The 20,569-nt window shown below is 49.7% G+C and overlaps 2 long non-coding RNA genes across 2 annotated transcripts; both read left to right on the top strand.

The window, feature by feature from the left end:
• The first annotated feature begins 1,864 nt into the window (after window positions 1-1,864).
• LOC310923603 lies at window positions 1,865-4,598 on the top strand. Its single transcript, XR_014592647.1, has 2 exons — window positions 1,865-2,126; window positions 4,000-4,598. It is a non-coding gene; the product is annotated as an uncharacterized lncRNA (long non-coding RNA).
• A 5,495-nt stretch (window positions 4,599-10,093) lies between these two features.
• Window positions 10,094-18,352, top strand: LOC310923605. Its single transcript, XR_014592650.1, has 3 exons — window positions 10,094-10,122; window positions 12,310-12,507; window positions 17,748-18,352. It is a non-coding gene; the product is annotated as an uncharacterized lncRNA (long non-coding RNA).
• The last annotated feature ends 2,217 nt before the right edge of the window (window positions 18,353-20,569 follow it).

Here is a 20,569-nt window from a genome sequence, read left to right as displayed (position 1 = left end):
GGTGTGTATTTTGGAGGTTTTTTGAAGGGAATGGACATGGGGTTATTTTTATTATATTTGGAAAATGGACTACGAGTAATAAGAGTTGGCTTTTTTTTTGCTGGACTTTTGTTTGCAATTCCTAAAATTGATATATTTGTGTGGTCAGGGTCGTGGTGTTTCTGGTGCAACTCTAAGCCTCCCTTATTGTTTGTGTGTTTCAGGTGGTCCAGTTGTCTCACACTGAGATGTCCTCACTGACCAGCCAACAGCCCTGCTGAGATCATCCCTGGATGTTTGGTTTTCTTCATGGCACCTGACTAAGAGGCAACAGCCCAGTAACAGCAGGAATTTCCCCGAGGGAGAGGTGGCCTTCTTTGGCACCTGATGTGGATTCTCATCCCTGGACATCCCAGAGATAAGTGAAGGGCTAAAAGCCACAGAGGGGATGAAAGTGGGGTGTGGGGTCATGGGTCACCGTGAGGGATTTTTGAGTCGGGTTTGGAGATGGGGATGTCCAAGATGTGACCCCTTTAGGGCACGTAAAGGGCAGGTCTCACAGTGCTGAGGTGTGCAGGGCAGAGCAGTCCCAGGGCACGTCGTGTCACTTGTCTGTTGTGCACTCTGTGTCTGTTGTGTGTTTTGTTTTGTGTGTCTTTTGCCTTAACCCTTCAAGGGGTCTTTTGGAGACCCCAGGCATTGTTCTTAACATCTCCCTATTCCTGGTGCTGATACCAGGCCAGGCATCAAACCCTTGACTCAGGAGCTCAGAGGCCCCTCAGAATCCGTCTCTCTTCACAAGTGTCCAGGCTGGTGCCTTTCCAGGTCTTGTTCTGAGCTGTATCCACAGCTGTGCACTGCCACCATCCATTCTGGTGGATTAGGTCTTGTCAGAATGCAGAGACAGGTACAGGATTCTGACCGTAGGATTCTCGGGCATCCATCTCTGCTTTTCTTGGGATCAGTGATCCCGTTGGCATCTTCTTCCTGCAGGGTTCTCTGAGCCCGGTCAGCTCCCCATGAGTCTTACCTCGGTCATCTCATTGCGAGTTCTCTCGGTCCTCAGGGTCATTCTTCTTGCTGAGATATTTCTGTCCCTGTTGTGTCTCCCCTTTTGTCCTGTCCTGTGTCACGGGTGTTGGTGTGTTTGGCCTGGAGCTGCTCTGCCTTGTTGCTCAGTCTGGGTGTGGGGGGAATGGGAGAAGTCCTGGGGACTTGAAATTTGTCATGTGGGGTGTAGTTGGACTGTAGAGGGTATCCCTAGATGGACACAAAGTGTCTGCAGCTGTCAAGTTCTCCTGCAGCACTTTGACTGTTGTCCTGACTTTGTTTCAGGTGCAGATGGATTAAATCCATGGCAGAGTGCCCCATCCTGGGTGTGGGGGCTCCCCTGAGACGGTCAGTCACTGTTGGTGTTTGCAGGGGAGTGTAAATGGTGGCCATGTTACAGCACTGTTCTTTGTCTTTGTTTTTAGGAGGCAAAGTTGGATCTGTGCAGTCAAGGTGAAGTGGACAAGGTGAGCAGTGATGGGTGGACAGAAGCAGTTGCTGTTACTCAAGTCTCACTTGCTGGTTCTACTCTAAGCATTCTCTGTTCTGTTTTATTTTATTTTAGGTGGTCCCTTTGGCAGATGTGCTGGCCCAGGATGCCAGAGGAGGGTAGATGGGTGCAACATTAAGGTTCACTTGTGCTGCGCTTCAGTCAGAGCGGGGATGTTGCTGTTTCACAGGAACTCAGCATGATTTTTCCTTTTTTGTTTCTTTGCAGGTGCTGCTGCTGCCCCAGGTGTGCCAAGGAATAGAGGGAGGGGGTGAGTTGGCACTTGGGCAGGTGGCCCACAGGTGAGTGCTGTGCTCAGTGTGTCCCTTTTCCTTTTGCTGGGTTCACTCTGGGCAGCCTCTGGAGTGGGGGGAGATCTGAGGGGGAGCCGGGACAGGGGTGCAGAGGAGCCCTGGGGGTGACTCTTCTGGAGGGGAATAGTCACATTTTCTGTTCTGTGGTCCCAGGTAGTGTGAGGAGGTGCACAGCTGGAGTTTGGATATGGCAGCACCGAGGTGGGAGCAGAGAACATCTTCAAATCCACGGAGCCAACACGTTCATTTCTGTCGAGGAGGGATTTTGTCTGCTCGTATTCCAAAAGCTGAGTGTTGGGGCTGGTGGTTGGGAGAAGGGGAAAAACCTTTTCAGTCCCAGGAGGCAATTTAAAGTTACCTTAGAGAGGAGAGGGCCCCAGTGGGATGGACCCCTCAGGAGTAAAAAGAGAGAGGGTGACACAAAGTGTCTGGAGCTGTTGAGTTCTCCTGCAGCACTTTGACTTTTGTCCTGACTTTCTTTCAGATGCAGATGGATTACATCCATGGCAGAGTGCCCCATCCCGGGTGAGGGGGCTCCCCTGAGAAGGTCAGTCACTGTTTGTGTTTGCAGGGGAGTGTAAATGGTGGCCATGTTACAGCACTGTTCTTTGTTTTTAGGAGGTAAGGCTGGATCTCTGCAGTCAAGGTGAAGTGGACGAGGTGAGCAGTGATGGGTGGACAGAAGCAGTTGCTTCTGCTGGAGTTTCACTTGCTGGTGCAACCCTAAGCCTCCTTTATTGTGTGTTTTAGGCAATCCACTTGCACTGCACTGAACTCCCCTCTCACCAACTGGACTGCTGTCCCAGTCTGCCTCATTCATGAGCCCTTGGGGAGCATTACAGGACTCTGTGGTGAAGCCTTGACCTTCTCCATTTGAAGGGGCCATCCAGGTGGGCTTTGGTAACAGCCGAGGAGTTGAGGTGTGTCAGGGAGGAGGAGGGAGGCTCTGCTCAAGTTTCAGCAGTGCCACATCACCTTGTCTGCTCTTAACCCAGGCACACCCCAATGTTGGTGTCTGAGCAGAGCTGGAGCACAGGGCCCGAGGACCTGGGTGTGCTTAGGAGGTGGTGAGTAGCAGAATTGCTGGTTTTTGGCCCATGTGCTGCTGAGATCACACGGTCACATTTGCTTTTCTTTATTGTAGCTGACGGAGAGACACCAGCCCAGTGACAGCAGGAATTTCCCCGAGGGAGAGGCACCTTCTTTGGCTTTTGACATGGATTGGCATCCCCAGATGTCCCAGAGATAAGGGGAGGGCTGGGAGCCACAGAGGGAATGAAAGTGGGATGTGGGGTCAGGGGTCACCAGGAGGATGTTTTAAATCAGGTTTGGAGATGGGGATGTCCAAGATGTGACCCCTTTAGGGCACATAGAGGGAAGGTCTCACAGTGCTGAGGTGTGCAGGGCAGAGCAGTCCCAGGGCATGTCCTGTCACTTGTCTGTTGTGCTTTCTGTGTCTTTGTGTGTTTTGTTTTGTGTGTCTTTTGCCTTAACCCTTCAAGGGGTCTTTTGGAGACTCCAGGCATTGTTCTTAAAATCTCGCTTTTCCTGGTGCTGATACCAGGCCAGGCATCAAACCCTTGACTCGGGAGCTCAGAGGCTCCTCAGAATCCATCTCTCTTCACAAGTGTCCAGGCTGATGCCTTTCCAGGTCTTGTTCTGAGCTGTATCCACAGCTGTGCACTGCCACCATCCATTCTGGTGGATTAGGTCTTGTCAGAATGCAGAGACAGGTACAGGATTCTGACCGTAGGATTCTCGGGCATCCATCTCTGCTTTTCTTGGAATCAGTGATCCCGTTGGCATCTTCTTCCTGCAGGGTTCTCTGAGCCTGGTCAGCTCCCCATGGGTCTTACCTCGGTTATCTCATTGCGAGTTGTCTCGGTCCTCAGGGTCATTCTTCTTGCTGAGATATTTCTGTCCCTGTTGTGTTCCCCCTTTTGTCCTGTCCTGTGTCACGGGTGTTGGTGTGTTTGGCCTGGAGCTGCTCTGCCTTGTTGCTTGTCTGAGTGTAGGGGGAATGGGAGAAGTCCTGGGATCTTGGAATTTGTCATGTGGGGTGTAGTTGGCCTGTAGAGGGTATCCCTAGATGGACACAAAGTGTCTGCAGCTGTCAAGTTCTCCTGCAGCACTTTGACTGTTGTCCTGACTTTGTTTCAGATGCAGATGGATTAAATCCACCCTCTTGTTTCCCCCGAGTACGTGGAAGGTTGTCTGTCAGCAAGGAAGAAGTTGAAAATTGACCTCGCGGTTTGCTGGACGTGTGGATAGAATTGAGAGTGCAGTTAGGCAAAATCCTCTGTATTTTCTGCTAAATTAAAAAACCTGATAACACCGTGGTGCCTGTTTTTTCCTTTCAGGTCTCATTCTCCCCATGCTCAGTATTACCAGCAGTAACTTCATGTCGAGGTGTATTTCAGAGGCAGAGATAAAATAATATAGACATTTTATTTTGTAACTCTTTGAACCTCCTTGTTTATTAGCAAAGACATCCAAAACTAAGGAAACAAAAAAAACCCCAAAACAAACCCCCCCCCAAACAACCTTCCTTCCCCAAAAGCACACAGAAAGAGAAAATATGCCCCTATTATTTTAAAAAAGATTAAATATTTACCCCTTAGAAAACTAGGGTCATTCAATTCTAAATAACTGTCGTTCTGATGTGTTAGGTTAATGGATTCATATAGTTTAAAATATCGGTAAAAATGTCAAGAAGTAAATACGAATTGAAAAAATACAAATACAAAAAAATAAGAAAAATATAAGTAACAAAAATAGAACTATAAAATATGATAGATAATAGCAATATATACACTATTGATACAGTATAATATTACTTGTTCCATATATTATAGTATGTAAAATATAGTTAATATAATGTACATGATATAATAGATAAATTGTAATGGTTATTAGATATATCACAATAAGAAATAGAAGAAATTTTGAAGTACAGCCTAAACTGAAGGCTTTTTTGGTTTTTGCTTGGTTGGTGGCTGGGTTCTCGTAGTTGTTGTGGTTGGAGGTCTTTTGGGGCATTTATTTTCGGGGATGTTTGGAAGGGGAATTTTGGCCACGTTCTTTTTTGCCTCCGCTCCCTGCGGCAGTGCAGCCACCATGTAGACACAGAGCGGTACTGCAGCTCTCCCCCGAGCCGATCTGTAAGGCAATGATGCCATCCTGTGGATAAAGATCGGTACTGCAGCTCCCCCCGAGCCGATCTGTAAGGCAATGCTGCCATCCTGTGGATAAAGATCGGTACTGCAACTGTCCCCCGTGCCGGTCCCGAGAGCTGTGCGGCAGTGCTGCCATCCTGTGGACATACAGCGGTACTGCAATTCTCCCCCGTGCCGGCACCCGAGGTGGGCAGCAGCCCCGTTCTCTGAGCTCACGGGCAGTGCTGCCGCCCGAGGACCGAAAGATCACGGCCAAAAGGGCGGGAAAAAAAAAGAGGGGACCCAGGGCACGTGGCAGCCGGCTGCCTGCGCGCAACCTGGACCAGGGAGCGGCCCGGGAGCGGTTTTTCCGCGGCATACGCAGGTGCGTGGACACGGGATGGGGGCTGAGCGGCGCCATGGCAGTTTTTGGGCAGGTGATGTTGTCAGGTGCTTGTGCGAGCAGCCAAGGGGGACATTTGTGGAGGGTGCCACAACCAAGATGGCGGCGCGACTCGGGGTGCTTGACCTTCTAAAAATGGCGGCGAAAAGCGCGGGAAAAAATGAGGACCACCATGTGTGTCTAGTTGACTGCCTGCACAAAAATCCCGACCACGGCGCCGCCCGACGACAATTTTCTGTGACGTCTCCAGGTGTAGGGACACGGGCTGTGGTTTCAGCCACGCCGCCGGCGGGTTCGGGTTACTCATTTTAGTCAGGCGTCTGTGTTAGACACCTATGGGGGGGCCTTAAGGGGCGCCACAACCAAGATGGCGGCTCGGCTCGCTGCTCTAGACCTTCTAAAGATGGCGGCGGGGCGGGGCGAAAGTGACGTAATACTCTCTGCCACCAAAAAAGGCGAGGTGTGACGAAAATGACCGAGAGTTGCCGAACAGCCGAAAAGAGCCGACTGCAAACGGAAATGACCGAGTGTAGCCGAACAGCCGAAAATAGCCGGGTCTCCCCGAACAGCCGAAGACGTCCGACTTTCCCCGAACGTCGCCTCCCCTCAGCCGAACCGAACGCGCTGAGGGCAGTTCCAGGGTGGCCCCGGACCGGTGTCCGCCCTCACTGCCGCTTCCTCGGCCGGCCATTCAGGGCGGTGTCGGGGCCGCTGCCGATCCCCCGGCGGGCGGGCGGGACACGCTGGCGCTGTGCCCGGAGCTGGAGCCGAGCCGGGGGTTCCCAGGGAAGGCGGCAGGAGAAGCCGGTAAAGGGCCTGGAGTGCTCGTGTGGCCCCGAGGGCCCCCGGAACATCGATTTGGGGGGGTCTGTGCCAGCCGTTTATGGCCTCATGGAGAGGGATTTCTCACAAGGACACGCAGTGATGGACAAGGGGAACGGCTTCATCAGGATGAAGGGAGGCCGGTTTAGATTAAATATCAGGAAGGAATTGTTCCCTGTGAGGGCGGCGGGGCCCTGGCACAGGTTCCCCAGAGAAGCTGTGGCTGCCCCTGGATCTGGTGGAAGGTGTCCGTGCCCTGGGTGGGGCTGGAATGGGATGAGCTTTCCCTTCCACAATTCAGTGATTCTGGTGGTCTTACTGAGATCAGTCAGCCTGTGGGGCTGTTGCAATTTCAGGCTGGAAGTTGAGTGCTCGTAATTTACACAGTGTAAAGCAAGAATGATAGGTTAAAAAAATTCTGATGCATGACTTTTTTAATATAAAAAGCAGGGGGAGAGGTGCTTCCTTTTATTTTCTTCTGATTCAATTGTATTTCTCACTTACAGCACAGTAGAAACCCTGTTCTGCTCTGGCTGCTGAAGGACACTGCAGCATCTCCAGGTGCACCTGAAGGGATCTCGACACCGAGAGAGATTTGTTCTGTTTCCACATTGACTCTGTTGAAAGGTGAACGCAGAATGTCCATGGGTCACCCTGCCAGCTCCACTTGGCTCAGCAGGCATCGCAGGGAGGGCCCTCCTGTCATCTCTCTGGTGAGTCTGGAGGTGGGTTTTTCTGCTGCTCTGGGGCTGTGCTGGGACCCCTCAAATTCCAGTCAGAGGTGCTGGGCACTGCTGGGCCTTGGGGACACCACTGAGAGGCGGCTGCTTTGGTTCTTAATAACTGGAAATCCATGGATTGCTGGGTGATTCCCATAAGTTCTCCTCTTTTTTAGGAGCTGCAGGGTGAGGTCAGTATTCTGAGGGAGGCCCTGGCAAAGCTGCCGAGGAGAAGGAACACGGAGCATCTGGGGGCCTCTCCCACCTGAGTTTCTCCTGGAGCGTGCTGCGTGTCATGCTGGATGTTTGACCTGGCTTTGGGGTGTTCTCCTGCAGTCCCAGCTCCAACTGCTGCCCCTGAGCCGAGGCCTTGCTGTGTCCCAGCACTAAACCCGGCAGGTGGGTCCTGCTTTTCCAGCCCTTTAATCCCACGGGCAATCCCAGATTCCCGGAGCTCCCCTGGGCCCAGCCTGGACTCGCTCCCTGGGAGCTGCACTTCAGTCTGCCTGAACCAAGGACCTCCTGTTTGAAACTTTATTTCTGCTGTTTTTCCTCTTGCAGGTAGTTGGCAAAAAAGGAGAGAGCCAGTGGGAAGTGGAGGCACTGGAAGACCTTATCCCAGTCCAAGGTTCCCACTTTTCCCTCTGACTCCTGGAGAAATGCCTGAGCATAACCAGAGACTGTCAGTTTGATTTCCTGCCCTTTACTGTAAATCGTTGCTTTCAGCTGGTTTGTGTTCCTGGTGTCATCCTCCTCCTCCTCCTCCATGGATTTGTCAATAGAATTCCTGACTTTTGCTGAGTTGAATTTTGTTATTCCAGGATTTGTGGCTCTTTGGTTCCACTGAAACTTCCCATCTCTGCTGGGAGTTTCATCTGTCAAATCCAAGTAAGATTGGAGTTTATTTGGATTGTTACTCCCACAAATGAGAGATCCTTCTGGAATAGGAGTAAACTGGCATGTTTAACTCCCTCTTCCCTTGAAAATCAGAGCAGAGGAAGCAGATTTGAAATCATCATTCCATAGACTTCCACAGACTTCCTGGCTGTTCCAAAAGTTTTCCATGTTAGAAATTCCTGAGCTTGTTTTGCAGGCAAGCTGGGAGTTGGATATTATTCCTTCCTTTTATTTGATGTTTTTCCTCTCTCTGATTTTAGTAAGGCTATATTTTTTTTTCCTATTTTCTATCCTAATTGGAATTTTGCTAATTCTTAGGGGACATTTCCAAGGGAATTTCCCCAGTTAAGGTTGGTAAATCAGGAATGTGTCAGCACCATATCCACAGAATTCTGGGAATTCCCAGGAAAACTTGTAAAGTGTTTAATTGCCTTGATTCATCTCGTTTTCAAGTTCAACTGAGTGTGTTTTTAATTACATAAGTTCCATTAAAACTTAAATCCTGGCCTAGTTGCTGTTCCTTGGACACAATGGGGTGGTTCTTTCCTGCCTTGGCACATGTGGGTGTTCATCCCAAGTGAGCTTCCTGCTAAAACAGAATTTGTTTCCAAGAATTGTCTAGAAAACCTTATTTTCTGGGAGGCACTGGGTTTGTTTTCCCTATCCCTGCCTAATCAAGAAAACTCCTGGGGCCTGTGTTAGGCAGTGGCATGAGGGGAGGGCTGTGTTTATTTAATTTTGTATTTTATTTTACTTATTGTTTATTTTTTTTTTAATTTTTGATTTTTGTATTTTAGGTTAAATATTGTATTGTGGTTAATGTTTTAATATATTTTTTGTTTTGTCTTTTTAAAATGCTTTTGGTTTATTTCTTTAATTTTTATATTTTTAGTCTATTATTTATTTTTAAAATTTAAAATTTTTTCTTTATTGCTATTTAAAATCTTAATGACTTTTATTTTTTTTAAAATTTATGGATATTATTTCAGTTTTTACATTCAAGGTATTTATTTAGTATTTTAAATTTTTAAATTATATTTAAAATTTATTTTAGATTTTATTTATATTTTTTCTTTTTTAATAACTTTTGAGTTTTTTTAAAAATTTTAATTTTGTTTTATTTTATTTTATAATTTTTTTTTTCATGTTTTCATTGTTCCTTTTTTTTTTCCTTACTCTTTTTTTTCCCCCGAGTATGTGGAAGTTTGGTCCCGCCCCCATCCCGGGCAGGGCGTGGGGCGGAGCGTGGGGCGGAGCGTGGGGCGGAGCGTGGGGCGGAGCGTGGGGCGGAGCGTAGGGGCGGAGCGTGAGGGCGGAGCGTGGGGCGGAGCCGGGGGCGGAGCGTGGGGCGGAGCCGAGGGCGGAGCGTGCGGCGGAGCCGGGGGGCGGAGCCGGGGGGCGGAGCCGGGGGGCGGAGCCGGGGGGCGGAGCCGGGGGGCGGAGCCGGGGGGCGGAGCCGGGGGGCGGAGCCGGGGGGCGGAGCCGGGGGGCGGAGCCGGGGGGCGGAGCCGGGGGCCGGAGCCGGGGGGCGGAGCCGGGGGGCGGAGCCGGGGGGCGGAGCCGGGGGGCGGAGCCGGGGGGCGGAGCCGGGGGGCGGAGCCGGGGGGCGGAGCCGGGGGGCGGAGCCGGGGGGCGGAGCCGGGGGGCGGAGCCGGGGAGCTCACGGGGCAGGCCCGGGCAGGGCCGGAGTTCTCGGTGTTTGGGTTTTGTCTGGGCTTGTCAGCCAAGTCATAAACGAGCCAACTCGGCTCCTGAGCTCTCCAATGAACGTTTGAAACGCTTCCACAGAAGGACAAGTCAGGAGTGATTCCAAAGGAATATTTGTAAATGAAGGGTAACGATTTCTGGGGAATTTCCTTAGGAATTATGAACCTCAGGCATATGGACTTTCGGGGGTGGAATCCCAGTTCCAGCCTCGGGCACCTGCAGGAGAAGAGGGGTCCTTATCCACAGCAAGGGAAGCCCGGTGCCCCATCGTGTCAGGTGCAGACAATGAACCGTCCCGGGAATGAACAGCAAGTCCCCTCTGCCTCACCCTCGGACGGGCAGCAGCTGCAGGTGAGAGATGCCACAGGATGGGGAGGGGAGAGAGCAGCCCCAGGTGGAGCTATGATGGATAATGATGGGGCGGTTCCAGGTTAAGAGGGCAGCCCCAGCTCATTTTGGTATCCAGCCGTGGGGAGTGAGGAGCTCACGCTGAGGTCCTGGCTGTGGGTCATGGGGAGCACGTGGGTTTGGAGCGTTACTTGGGAGGCGATGGGGATCAAACCTTTACACTGAGCAACAGCACAAGGTGAACCAGTGTGGGATTATAGAGGGGACTTTTTTTTCCTTTTCGGCTTCATCTTAATAAACCCTCCCCGGTGCTCCCAGACGAAAAAGGAGTTATGGAGACAAAAGGAATTCAAATTGATTGAAGAAACTCCTTTTTTCTGTTGCTGTCTGTGTTTAAAGTGGAGGGATTTTCTTTTCACCTGGAATTTAAATGAATAGTGGCACTTCTATGTGGCCTTTATTCAATATGATTTTCTTAGGTGGTGTGTAGTGTTTTGTGTGACTTTTTTTGGTGTTATTTGTTATATATAATTTGGTTTTTGAGCAAAGGTAACTTTATGGATGGGTTTGTTTGTATTTGAGGTAGAACTAATTTAAGTAGCTTTTTTGAGAGACTTCTGAAATGTGTTGTTGGGGTTTTGTGTGTTGTATGGAGGGATCCAGGTTGGGTAGAGCTGGTTTTTTGGGTTTGGTGGTTTTTAGTGATTTATTGTGTAGTTTTATTCTGTTTGTAGGTGGTGTGATGGGGGATATGTGGTGTATTTAATTCATGTTTGGTTTCATAATTCACGTTGGTCAGAGTATTTTTGAACTGAGTTTTGTTGTTGAATTATTTTTGGGGGATATTGTGTTTTTCCAGGGTTTATTGTCTAAGGTTTACAGTGGTGTAATTTGCTGTGGTGTGAGGTGTAGGGGAGGCTTTTATTTATTTAGTGGTGGCTTTTATCATAGGGAGCATCTAGTGTTTGTTTTAGTGGGTTTGAGATGGTGTGATGTAGTTCATTTTTTAGGGTTTCTTAATATTTACAATTAAATGATTTTTTATTGTGTTATAGGGGTTTGTTTATTTAGCATGCTTGACTACAGTATACATTTTATAGTTTTGGATAATTTAGGAGATATTGTTTGTAGTCTAATGGATCTTTTGGTTTTGTGTGTATTTATAGGTGGTTTGTTTGTTTGTTTTGATGGTTTTGAGGAATTAAGAGTTCATTGAGTTAGGAATAATTGTTTTTGGTGCTGTTAATTTAAGTATATTTGTGCTACTTTTATTTCTATGGATTGAATTGTTTGTTGTTGTGGTTTAGGGTAAACCTGAGAGGAATCTTTTGAGTGGGTTTTTTTTAGAGAGTAAACTAAAATGGTCTCTCTTTTAAATTGGTTTGGGAAAGAACTTCTTTGGAGAAAAATGGGAAAAACTATTTATTTAACAAAGTGCTCACAAGGATAAAGAGTGAATGACATAAAGTAATAAAACTTTCTGTTATTCTGTGGCGAGATGGTAAATTCAGAAAGTCCTTGCTGTGGGTTGTAGCTCCTTTGGTCTCTTGTCAGCTCTTTCAGCATTGATAAAATGCTGAGGTCCAGGCCCTGTGGCTGCAGGTGCAGCTCTCGGTGCTTCTCTGGGTTTTTCAGTCTGCAGCAGGTTTAATGAGCCCTAAGAAAAGGGGGGAAAAAATCAGTGCAGGGATCTTCCCTGCCCTAAAACTAACAACTAACAAAGAGCCATCAGATCTGTGTGCTGCAGTCTGTCTGTGTCTCAGCTGAATACACTGGAGAGGGAATGCAGAGGGGTGACCACTGTTCTCTTAAAACAAGCTGTGTGCTTTTTCTTTCCTTGCTTTGCTCTCCAAATCAGTCTGAAAGGTACAGAAGGCATTTTTGAAGGAGTTATTTTAACTATTTGATGGTTTTTGGCACTTCAAGTACTTGTTTTGGAGTGTTTGGGGTTTTGAGTTAGTTATAATGGGATAATTTTACTTCTAATTAGGTGTTTTTAGGTTTTATTGCAGTTAAAAGTTGTGACTTTCTTGTTTTGTTAGTAGAAATAGAAAATAGGTTTTGATTTTGTATATAGTGATGGGATTGGTGTATTAGTGTGGACTAAGAATTTAAAAGTCTGTAGTTTTGATGTGTTAGCTTAATGAATTTATAGTTTAAAAGACGTGGGGTTTATGGTTCTTACTTGGTTAGAGGCAGGTCTTTAAATTGGGGGGGTTCTGGGTGTGTATTTTGGAGGTTTTTTGAGGGGAATGGACATGGGGTTATTTTTATTATATTTGGAAAATGGACTACGAGTAATAAGAGTTGGCGCTTTTTTTGCTGGACTTTTGTTTGCATTTATTAAAATTGATATATTTGTGTGGTCAGGGTCATGGTGTTTCTGGTGCAACTCTAAGCCTCCATTATTGTTTGTGTGTTTCAGGTGGTCCAGTTGTCTCACACTGAGATCTCCTCACTGACCAGCCAACAGCCCTGCTGAGATCATCCCTGGATGTTTGGTTTTCTTTATGGCACCTGACTGAGAGACAACAGCCCAGTGGCAGCAGGAATTTCCCTGAGGCAGAGACAGCCTTCCTTGGCACCTGATGTGGATTCTCATCCCTGGACATCCCAGAGATAAGTGAAGGACTCAAAGCCACAGAGGGGGTGAAAGTGGGGTGTGGGTTGGGAGTCACCGGGAGGGATTTTTGGGTCAGGTTTGGAGATGGGGATGTCCAAGATGTGACCCCCTTTAGGGCACGTAAAGGGAAGGTCTCACAGAGCTGAGGTGAACAGGGCAGAGCAGTCCCAGGGCACGTTGTGTCACTTGTCTGTTGTGCACTCTGTGTCTTTTGTGTGTCCTGTGTGGTGTGTCTTTTTCCTCAACCCCTCAAGGGGTTTTTTGGAGACCCCAGGCATCGTTCTTAACATCTCCCTGTTCCTTGGCCAGGCACTGATACCATTGAACTTTGACTCAGGTGCTCAGACACACATCAGGATCCATCTCTCTTCACAACCATCCAGGCTGATGCCTTTCCAGGTCTTGTTCTGAGCTGTATCCACAGCTGTGCACTGCTGTGATCCATTCAGGTGGATTAGGTCTTGTCAGAATGCAGAGACAGGTACAGGATTCTGACCTTGGGATTCTCAGGCATCCATCTCTGCTTTTCTTGGGATCAGTGATCCCGTTGGCATCTTCTTCCTGCAGGGTTCTCTGAGCCTGGTCAGCTCCCCATGGGTCTCACCTCGGTCATCTCATTGCGAGTTCTCTCGGTCCTCAGGGTCATTCTTCTTGCTGAGATATTTCTGTCCCTGTTGTGTCCCCCCTTTTGTCCTGTCCTGTGTCACGGGTGTTGGTGTGTTTGGCTTGGAGCTGCTCTGCCTTGTTGCTCAGTCTGGGTGTAGGGGGAATGGGACAAGTCTTGGGTGTTGAAATTTGTCATGTAGGGTGTAGTTGGACTGTAGAGAGTATCCCTGGATTGACACAAAGTGTCTGCAGCTGTCGAGTTCTCCTGCAGCACTTTGACTCTTGTCCTGACTTTGTTTCAGGTGCAGATGGATTAAATCCATGGCAGAGTGCCCCATCCTGGGTGAGGGGGCTCCCCTGAGAAGGTCAGTCACTGTTTGTGTTTGCAGGGGAGTGTAAATGGTGGCCATGTCACAGCACTGCTCTTTGTCTTTATTTTTAGGAGGCAAAGCTGGATATCAGCAGTCAAGGTGAAGTGGACGAGGTGAGCAGTGATGAGTGGACAGAAGCAGTTACTATTGCTCCAGCCTCGTTTGCTGGTGGAACTCTGAGCATCCAGTGCTGTGTGTTTTAGGTGTTCCACTCACACGATGCCGAGCTCCCCTCACCAGCCAGACAGTGGGAGCATTACAGGACTGTGTGGTGAAGCCTTGACCTTCTCCATTTGAACGGGCCATCCAGGTGGGCTTTGGTAACAGCCGAGGAGTTGAGGTGTGTCAGGGAGGAGGAGGGAGGCTCTGCTCAAGTTTCAGCAGTGCCACATCACCTTGTCTGCTCTTAACCCAGGCACACCCCGCAGTGTTGGTGTCTGAGCAGAGCTGGAGCACAGGGCCCGAGGACCTGGGTGTGCTCAGGAGGTGGTGAGTAGCAGAATTGCTGGTTTTTGGCCCATGTGCTGCTGAGATCACACGGTCACATTTGCTTTTCTTTATTGTAGCTGACTGAGAGACACCAGCCCAGTGGCAGCAGGAATTTCCCCGAGGGAGAGGCACCTTCTTTGGCTTTTGACATGGATTGGCATCCCCAGATGTCCCAGAGATAAGTGGAGGGCTGGGAGCCACAGAGGGGATGAAAGTGGGGTGTGGGGTCAGGGGTCATCAGGAGGGGTTTTTAAATCAGGTTTGGAGATGGGGATGTCCAAGATGTGACCCCTTTAGGGCACATAGAGGGAAGGTCTCACAGTGCTGAGGTGTGCAGGGCAGAGCAGTCCCAGGGCACGTTGTGTCACTTGTCTGTTGTGTACTCTGTATCTTTTGTGTGTTTAGTTTTGTGTGTCTTTTGCCTTAACCCTTCAAGGGGTCTTTTGGAGACCCCAGGCATTGTTCTTAACATCTCCCTATTCCTGGTGCTGATACCAGGCCAGGCATCAAACCCTTGACTCAGGAGCTCAGAGGCCCCTCAGAATCCGTCTCTCTTCACAAGTGTCCAGGCTGGTGCCTTTCCAGGTCTTGTTCTGAGCTGTATCCACAGCTGTGCACTGCCACCATCCATTCTGGTGGATTAGGTCTTGTCAGAATGCAGAGACAGGTACAGGATTCTGACCGTAGGATTCTCGGGCATCCATCTCTGCTTTTCTTGGGATCAGTGATCCCGTTGGCATCTTCTTCCTGCAGGGTTCTCTGAGCCCGGTCAGCTCCCCATGAGTCTTACCTCGGTCATCTCATTGCGAGTTCTCTCGGTCCTCAGGGTCATTCTTCTTGCTGAGATATTTCTGTCCCTGTTGTGTCTCCCCTTTTGTCCTGTCCTGTGTCACGGGTGTTGGTGTGTTTGGCCTGGAGCTGCTCTGCCTTGTTGCTCAGTCTGGGTGTGGGGGGAATGGGAGAAGTCCTGGGGACTTGAAATTTGTCATGTGGGGTGTAGTTGGACTGTAGAGGGTATCCCTAGATGGACACAAAGTGTCTGCAGCTGTCAAGTTCTCCTGCAGCACTTTGACTGTTGTCCTGACTTTGTTTCAGGTGCAGATGGATTAAATCCATGGCAGAGTGCCCCATCCTGGGTGTGGGGGCTCCCCTGAGACGGTCAGTCACTGTTGGTGTTTGCAGGGGAGTGTAAATGGTGGCCATGTTACAGCACTGTTCTTTGTCTTTGTTTTTAGGAGGCAAAGTTGGATCTGTGCAGTCAAGGTGAAGTGGACAAGGTGAGCAGTGATGGGTGGACAGAAGCAGTTGCTGTTACTCAAGTCTCACTTGCTGGTTCTACTCTAAGCATTCTCTGTTCTGTTTTATTTTATTTTAGGTGGTCCCTTTGGCAGATGTGCTGGCCCAGGATGCCAGAGGAGGGTAGATGGGTGCAACATTAAGGTTCACTTGTGCTGCGCTTCAGTCAGAGCGGGGATGTTGCTGTTTCACAGGAACTCAGCATGATTTTTCCTTTTTTGTTTCTTTGCAGGTGCTGCTGCTGCCCCAGGTGTGCCAAGGAATAGAGGGAGGGGGTGAGTTGGCACTTGGGCAGGTGGCCCACAGGTGAGTGCTGTGCTCAGTGTGTCCCTTTTCCTTTTGCTGGGTTCACTCTGGGCAGCCTCTGGAGTGGGGGGAGATCTGAGGGGGAGCCGGGACAGGGGTGCAGAGGAGCCCTGGGGGTGACTCTTCTGGAGGGGAATAGTCACATTTTCTGTTCTGTGGTCCCAGGTAGTGTGAGGAGGTGCACAGCTGGAGTTTGGATATGGCAGCACCGAGGTGGGAGCAGAGAACATCTTCAAATCCACGGAGCCAACACGTTCATTTCTGTCGAGGAGGGATTTTGTCTGCTCGTATTCCAAAAGCTGAGTGTTGGGGCTGGTGGTTGGGAGAAGGGGAAAAACCTTTTCAGTCCCAGGAGGCAATTTAAAGTTACCTTAGAGAGGAGAGGGCCCCAGTGGGATGGACCCCTCAGGAGTAAAAAGAGAGAGGGTGACACAAAGTGTCTGGAGCTGTTGAGTTCTCCTGCAGCACTTTGACTTTTGTCCTGACTTTCTTTCAGATGCAGATGGATTACATCCATGGCAGAGTGCCCCATCCCGGGTGAGGGGGCTCCCCTGAGAAGGTCAGTCACTGTTTGTGTTTGCAGGGGAGTGTAAATGGTGGCCATGTTACAGCACTGTTCTTTGTTTTTAGGAGGTAAGGCTGGATCTCTGCAGTCAAGGTGAAGTGGACGAGGTGAGCAGTGATGGGTGGACAGAAGCAGTTGCTTCTGCTGGAGTTTCACTTGCTGGTGCAACCCTAAGCCTCCTTTATTGTGTGTTTTAGGCAATCCACTTGCACTGCACTGAACTCCCCTCTCACCAACTGGACTGCTGTCCCAGTCTGCCTCATTCATGAGCCCTTGGGGAGCATTACAGGACTCTGTGGTGAAGCCTTGACCTTCTCCATTTGAAGGGGCCATCCAGGTGGGCTTTGGTAACAGCCGAGGAGTTGAGGTGTGTCAGGGAGGAGGAGGGAGGCTCTGCTCAAGTTTCAGCAGTGCCACATCACCTTGTCTGCTCTTAACCCAGGCACACCCCAATGTTGGTGTCTGAGCAGAGCTGGAGCACAGGGCCCGAGGACCTGGGTGTGCTTAGGAGGTGGTGAGTAGCAGAATTGCTGGTTTTTGGCCCATGTGCTGCTGAGATCACACGGTCACATTTGCTTTTCTTTATTGTAGCTGACGGAGAGACACCAGCCCAGTGACAGCAGGAATTTCCCCGAGGGAGAGGCACCTTCTTTGGCTTTTGACATGGATTGGCATCCCCAGATGTCCCAGAGATAAGGGGAGGGCTGGGAGCCACAGAGGGAATGAAAGTGGGATGTGGGGTCAGGGGTCACCAGGAGGATGTTTTAAATCAGGTTTGGAGATGGGGATGTCCAAGATGTGACCCCTTTAGGGCACATAGAGGGAAGGTCTCACAGTGCTGAGGTGTGCAGGGCAGAGCAGTCCCAGGGCATGTCCTGTCACTTGTCTGTTGTGCTTTCTGTGTCTTTGTGTGTTTTGTTTTGTGTGTCTTTTGCCTTAACCCTTCAAGGGGTCTTTTGGAGACTCCAGGCATTGTTCTTAAAATCTCGCTTTTCCTGGTGCTGATACCAGGCCAGGCATCAAACCCTTGACTCGGGAGCTCAGAGGCTCCTCAGAATCCATCTCTCTTCACAAGTGTCCAGGCTGATGCCTTTCCAGGTCTTGTTCTGAGCTGTATCCACAGCTGTGCACTGCCACCATCCATTCTGGTGGATTAGGTCTTGTCAGAATGCAGAGACAGGTACAGGATTCTGACCGTAGGATTCTCGGGCATCCATCTCTGCTTTTCTTGGAATCAGTGATCCCGTTGGCATCTTCTTCCTGCAGGGTTCTCTGAGCCTGGTCAGCTCCCCATGGGTCTTACCTCGGTTATCTCATTGCGAGTTGTCTCGGTCCTCAGGGTCATTCTTCTTGCTGAGATATTTCTGTCCCTGTTGTGTTCCCCCTTTTGTCCTGTCCTGTGTCACGGGTGTTGGTGTGTTTGGCCTGGAGCTGCTCTGCCTTGTTGCTTGTCTGAGTGTAGGGGGAATGGGAGAAGTCCTGGGATCTTGGAATTTGTCATGTGGGGTGTAGTTGGCCTGTAGAGGGTATCCCTAGATGGACACAAAGTGTCTGCAGCTGTCAAGTTCTCCTGCAGCACTTTGACTGTTGTCCTGACTTTGTTTCAGATGCAGATGGATTAAATCCACCCTCTTGTTTCCCCCGAGTACGTGGAAGGTTGTCTGTCAGCAAGGAAGAAGTTGAAAATTGACCTCGCGGTTTGCTGGACGTGTGGATAGAATTGAGAGTGCAGTTAGGCAAAATCCTCTGTATTTTCTGCTAAATTAAAAAACCTGATAACACCGTGGTGCCTGTTTTTTCCTTTCAGGTCTCATTCTCCCCATGCTCAGTATTACCAGCAGTAACTTCATGTCGAGGTGTATTTCAGAGGCAGAGATAAAATAATATAGACATTTTATTTTGTAACTCTTTGAACCTCCTTGTTTATTAGCAAAGACATCCAAAACTAAGGAAACAAAAAAAACCCCAAAACAAACCCCCCCCCAAACAACCTTCCTTCCCCAAAAGCACACAGAAAGAGAAAATATGCCCCTATTATTTTAAAAAAGATTAAATATTTACCCCTTAGAAAACTAGGGTCATTCAATTCTAAATAACTGTCGTTCTGATGTGTTAGGTTAATGGATTCATATAGTTTAAAATATCGGTAAAAATGTCAAGAAGTAAATACGAATTGAAAAAATACAAATACAAAAAAATAAGAAAAATATAAGTAACAAAAATAGAACTATAAAATATGATAGATAATAGCAATATATACACTATTGATACAGTATAATATTACTTGTTCCATATATTATAGTATGTAAAATATAGTTAATATAATGTACATGATATAATAGATAAATTGTAATGGTTATTAGATATATCCCAATAAGAAATAGAAGAAATTTTGAAGTACAGCCTAAACTGAAGGCTTTTTTGGTTTTTGCTTGGTTGGTGGCTGGGTTCTCGTAGTTGTTGTGGTTGGAGGTCTTTTGGGGCATTTATTTTCGGGGATGTTTGGAAGGGGAATTTTGGCCACGTTCTTTTTTGCCTCCGCTCCCTGCGGCAGTGCAGCCACCATGTAGACACAGAGCGGTACTGCAGCTCTCCCCCGAGCCGATCTGTAAGGCAATGATGCCATCCTGTGGATAAAGATCGGTACTGCAGCTCCCCCCGAGCCGATCTGTAAGGCAATGCTGCCATCCTGTGGATAAAGATCGGTACTGCAACTGTCCCCCGTGCCGGTCCCGAGAGCTGTGCGGCAGTGCTGCCATCCTGTGGACATACAGCGGTACTGCAATTCTCCCCCGTGCCGGCACCCGAGGTGGGCAGCAGCCCCGTTCTCTGAGCTCACGGGCAGTGCTGCCGCCCGAGGACCGAAAGATCACGGCCAAAAGGGCGGGAAAAAAAAAGAGGGGACCCAGGGCACGTGGCAGCCGGCTGCCTGCGCGCAACCTGGACCAGGGAGCGGCCCGGGAGCGGTTTTTCCGCGGCATACGCAGGTGCGTGGACACGGGATGGGGGCTGAGCGGCGCCATGGCAGTTTTTGGGCAGGTGATGTTGTCAGGTGCTTGTGCGAGCAGCCAAGGGGGACATTTGTGGAGGGTGCCACAACCAAGATGGCGGCGCGACTCGGGGTGCTTGACCTTCTAAAAATGGCGGCGAAAAGCGCGGGAAAAAATGAGGACCACCATGTGTGTCTAGTTGACTGCCTGCACAAAAATCCCGACCACGGCGCCGCCCGACGACAATTTTCTGTGACGTCTCCAGGTGTAGGGACACGGGCTGTGGTTTCAGCCACGCCGCCGGCGGGTTCGGGTTACTCATTTTAGTCAGGCGTCTGTGTTAGACACCTATGGGGGGGCCTTAAGGGGCGCCACAACCAAGATGGCGGCTCGGCTCGCTGCTCTAGACCTTCTAAAGATGGCGGCGGGGCGGGGCGAAAGTGACGTAATACTCTCTGCCACCAAAAAAGGCGAGGTGTGACGAAAATGACCGAGAGTTGCCGAACAGCCGAAAAGAGCCGACTGCAAACGGAAATGACCGAGTGTAGCCGAACAGCCGAAAATAGCCGGGTCTCCCCGAACAGCCGAAGACGTCCGACTTTCCCCGAACGTCGCCTCCCCTCAGCCGAACCGAACGCGCTGAGGGCAGTTCCAGGGTGGCCCCGGACCGGTGTCCGCCCTCACTGCCGCTTCCTCGGCCGGCCATTCAGGGCGGTGTCGGGGCCGCTGCCGATCCCCCGGCGGGCGGGCGGGACACGCTGGCGCTGTGCCCGGAGCTGGAGCCGAGCCGGGGGTTCCCAGGGAAGGCGGCAGGAGAAGCCGGTAAAGGGCCTGGAGTGCTCGTGTGGCCCCGAGGGCCCCCGGAACATCGATTTGGGGGGGTCTGTGCCAGCCGTTTATGGCCTCATGGAGAGGGATTTCTCACAAGGACACGCAGTGATGGACAAGGGGAACGGCTTCATCAGGATGAAGGGAGGCCGGTTTAGATTAAATATCAGGAAGGAATTGTTCCCTGTGAGGGCGGCGGGGCCCTGGCACAGGTTCCCCAGAGAAGCTGTGGCTGCCCCTGGATCTGGTGGAAGGTGTCCGTGCCCTGGGTGGGGCTGGAATGGGATGAGCTTTCCCTTCCACAATTCAGTGATTCTGGTGGTCTTACTGAGATCAGTCAGCCTGTGGGGCTGTTGCAATTTCAGGCTGGAAGTTGAGTGCTCGTAATTTACACAGTGTAAAGCAAGAATGATAGGTTAAAAAAATTCTGATGCATGACTTTTTTAATATAAAAAGCAGGGGGAGAGGTGCTTCCTTTTATTTTCTTCTGATTCAATTGTATTTCTCACTTACAGCACAGTAGAAACCCTGTTCTGCTCTGGCTGCTGAAGGACACTGCAGCATCTCCAGGTGCACCTGAAGGGATCTCGACACCGAGAGAGATTTGTTCT

Source organism: Zosterops lateralis (assembly GCF_965231275.1).
Source record: "Zosterops lateralis genome assembly, contig: HAP1_HAP1_SCAFFOLD_134, whole genome shotgun sequence".
Lineage (NCBI taxonomy): Eukaryota > Metazoa > Chordata > Aves > Passeriformes > Zosteropidae > Zosterops > Zosterops lateralis.
This window is presented reverse-complemented; position numbering and strand designations above follow the sequence as displayed.